Source organism: Triticum urartu, chromosome 4A (assembly GCF_056163025.1).
Source record: "Triticum urartu cultivar PI428250 chromosome 4A, HENAU_Tu73, whole genome shotgun sequence".
Lineage (NCBI taxonomy): Eukaryota > Viridiplantae > Streptophyta > Magnoliopsida > Poales > Poaceae > Triticum > Triticum urartu.
In genome coordinates, this window is record NC_141876.1 from 607,222,636 (window position 1) to 607,226,619 (window position 3,984).

General features: G+C 58.8%; 1 pseudogene; it reads left to right on the top strand.

Moving 5' to 3' along the window:
• Positions 1-345: 345 nt before the first annotated feature.
• LOC147977246 (uncharacterized) lies at positions 346-3,760 on the top strand (annotated as a pseudogene).
• Positions 3,761-3,984: the final 224 nt, after the last annotated feature.

Sequence of the window (3,984 nt, forward strand, 5' to 3'; positions counted from 1 at the left end):
ATATAGATCCATGAATTGCAAACAACAATCGACCATGAACATGAACAAATAAAGAGTGAGGTATGGGTCCCGTATATCCTACTAGGGCTGCAAATGAGTCAACTTCGAGCGAGTTGCAGTTGGCTCAGTTCGACTCATAACAAAAGTGGGCAAGCTGAAATTGAGTGAAGCTCAAGGCCGAGCTGTAGAATATGACTCGTGCTCAGCTTGTAACAATCTCGAGTTGATCTCGATCTAGTTTCGAGCTAAATGAGATGTTACTCGTGCTCAGCTTGTAACAATCTCGAGTCTCAAGGTTGTTTAATAAGAGGTCATATGAGGGCGACGGGGCGGGCGGAAGGGCGGATGCCCGTGCGTGAGACCGCAACGGCGCCGGCCGCTGCCGGTGATCAACGGCGCGTCGGCGGACGGTTTTGGGCGCTAGCCGACTCCGACGACGACGATGCGGACGACGATGGGCATGCATCCCCGGCGGAGTCGCCGCCCTCCCCGACTCCTTCGGATCTTATTTGTGAATTTTTTTAACTCAGGTTATAACGAGGAGGAAGTAGCAACGACGATTGATCGAGTACTCCCAGCGGACGACCCGGCGCGCATCGTTCACGCGGGCGAGAAGAACGAGATGATCCGACGGGTTGTTCATCGGAGGACGGCGGCGTCGGCGCTAAGACCATGGAAGGGTCCCTTACCTAAGGTGAGTCTTCCGAATCTTACGCTTTTCGATTTGATTAGATCGGAGTCGTGGATTACTGTAAAGACCTTGGAAGGGTCCCTTACCTAAGGTGAGTCTTCCGAATCTTACGCTTTTTGATTTGATTAGACCGGAGTCGTGGATTACTTTAAAGAAGAAGAAGCACGCGAGGCGGATCGACCATCGACAGGTACCGGCGGCGCCTGTGTTGGCCGTGTCGGCGACCGGGATCCCGGAGATGAGATCGATGTGTTTGAATCACTTATTGGGCTGCGCTGGGCCGGCTCGGAAGGAGCCGGGACCGCGAGGAGATGGGCCAGGGTCAGATGGGTATGAGGCCCATGCTGTACCGGACCAGGATCCTGCCCGTATTGATTTCGCATGCACGTACGCAGACGATCGAGCTGCTTTTCCTCGAGCGCCGTCTCCTGCTCGTTGTAGGGTTCATCAGTGCAGCACCCGTGGATTCCCGAAGTGCGGTGATCACCGGGCTAGGAGAATCCGGCCTCTCCTGGGCATGGCCGGATGCGGTTCCGCGGCGCAGCTGCCTCCCAAGAAGATGGCGTCCTCCACTACTGCTGGACGAGGCGGGGCGGCTCAGCCGCCGGCGCCGGGCGCTAGGCGTGGAGGCCTTGCGCCGATTGGCCAGAGGCCGCCGGCGGCTGGGAGTGCGCCGCTGGGTAACCCGGGCCGTGGCAGCAGTCACTTGGGTGTGCGGCCGCCGGGGCATCTGCCCGTGCAAACGCCCGCTGGTAGGGGCGGGCTCAGGCCTCAGGCGCCGAGTGCGGTGCACGCTGCTCAGCCGGACGCGGGACGTGGTGGACCTCGGCCCCCTGCGCCGGCCGGTGTGGCTGCTGCTGGCCGGGGCGGTGCTCCTCCTGGGGCTGCGCCGACTACTACGGGCGGTCAGCCTCGGGCAGCGCCTCCGCCTCACTTCATCACGAGGCCAGTTCAGAACCGGTTGGGACCGACGCAGAATAAGCAGAATGCTATCGCCAATGAGTCGCATGCTCCGCCCCGAGGCCAGTGGGGAGACGATGGATCTGATGTGTATGGAGATGGACAACATCGTGGTTCCTCTTCCACGGGAGGAGGTCGTGGTTACGCCTGGCAGAGTGACGGGTCTACTGAGAGACCATTCCTCGGTCCTCCCGGTGGATTTGTAGAAGGAGCCTCAGGTCCGGACAACCGCCAGAGAGGGGGCTACCGTGGACATCGTGGGGGTCGGGGTGGTGGCCGTGGGAGGTATCGCCGACAACCTCCGCCCCCGGCTGTTGTTGACCACGCGCGGCAGCAGTGGAGACCGATCACGCTCAGTCTACGGATCTCACTACCCAGGCGATGGAGGTGGTGACGGCCCTGGCCTGTGTGGAGGTACCTGCGTCTGGGATGGTGGCTGAGGTTGCTGACAGGTCTGATACTGAGAGGGCGGCCAAATGGGCGCGCAAGAAAGAAAGGATGCTTTGCTACCGTTGTGGTGAGAAGGGCCACTTCATTGTTGAGTGTGTGGCGGAGCTGTGTGAGTCGTGCGGCAAGCCAGCACATGCATCTGGGGATTTCCCGTTTTTGCGTGACCAGGCTCCGGCTCTGACAATGTATGGAGTATATTGTGCGGAGTTGATGTTCTTTGAGTCCCCGGCAGCGAGAGAGATTCCGGAGGAGACACGGAGCTTGACCACCGGGGTTGTGAAAGTGACCCAGGGTGAGGTGATTGAGGCTTAGATTGTGCGGAGGCTTCAGGAGCTGGCACCGGGTGAATTCCAATGGGAGTTGGTTTCTCTCGAGGACAATGTCTTTAGGGTGGATTTCCCCACTATGGATGATTTGCAGAGACTGCTGAGCTTCGTTCTGTGTAGAGTTCCTGGCACTAAGTGTATCCTGGAGTTTCACGAGTGGAAGAAGGTGGAGCCTAAGGGCAAACCACTTACGTAGGTCTGGTTGAGGTTTTTGGGAGCCCCTTCCAAACCGTTGCAGGATGCTCGTGTTGTGGCCAACATGGGTATTATGGTTGGGAAGACGGAAAAAGTAGATATGGCTTTTACCCGAGCTCATGGAATGGCCCGGCTTCTAGTGAGCGTTCTGGATGTTGAGTTTGTATCGGATAAGGTCAAGTGGACTTATAGGGGAGAGGTTTTCCCGCTCAAGATTGAGTTTGAGGACACCGATCTGTTTGTTGAGGCCATTAATGGGAATGACGTGGATATGCACGAGGGTGACGACAGTGCGGGTGCCAGGGGGGCACCGACTGATGAGTCCTCGAGGGAGGGGACTAACGGTTCTGGCCCTATTGCTCAGTTGCCCGGGGTTGGGTCGGGAGTTAGCCGGCACCTTCACCATCGGTGCCTATGACTTTGCTGAGGTTTGGGTCCTTCGAGCCAGCCTCTGCCCCTCCCAGACTTTGGAGCGACAGGGTGGATTCTAATGATGTGTTCGAGCATACGCTCCCTTTGTTGGAGTTCGAGGGAGCTGGCGGGTCCTTGCCTGGACTTATGGTGACGCCATCATCGCCGAGGACTTTGGTTGGAGTTGGGGACATTGAGCCTATGGTTGCTTCTACTCCCCCTGCTTCACCTGTGGTCGAGGTTCCAGAGATGATGTCTACGCCCGAGTTGGGGCTTGGGGGAGGGGAGTCGGGGCAGGTGGCCTCGACAACTCCCATCCCTGCACCGTCGCCGGTGATGCCGGTCTTGGAGGCGTTGGCGGGTGCTGCGACAGGTGGTCCGACGCAGGTGGCCTCGGCTATCTCGTCCCCGGTGGCGGTGACGGCGTCCGCGCCTTCTGTGGCGCTGGGGGGAGGGTTCGGGGCAGGTGGCCCTGACTCCTCCTTCTTCTACGGCGGTCAGGAGGACCGCCTCTCCGACGACGCCGGCGCGCCACTCGGCGCCGAGGGGTGGGACGGGAGGAGGGATCGGGCAGGCGGCCCACGCCCTTCTCTCTCCCGACTCGCCCGCGGCTCAGGGCCTCCGTGTAGGCCACTTATCCGAGGGGCATGGGAGCCCCCAGCCGCCTACTCCAGTGACCTTGGTTGACCCTTTGAGGGATTCAACGCGAGGTTTTACTAGGGAGTAGGTCATTGCTTTTGGCGGGATCCCTGACCCGGTCTCGGCGGGGAGACGGATGAGTGCTCGCATTCAGGAGCTCCCAGAGGTGGATGATATGCAGCAGAGGTGCGCTATGAGGGCGGCCAAGCTTCATGATACTGCGATCTTGTTGGAAATATGCCCTAGAGGCAAATAAAAGCATTATTATTATATTTCCTTATTCATGATAATTGTCTTTATTCATGCTGTAAT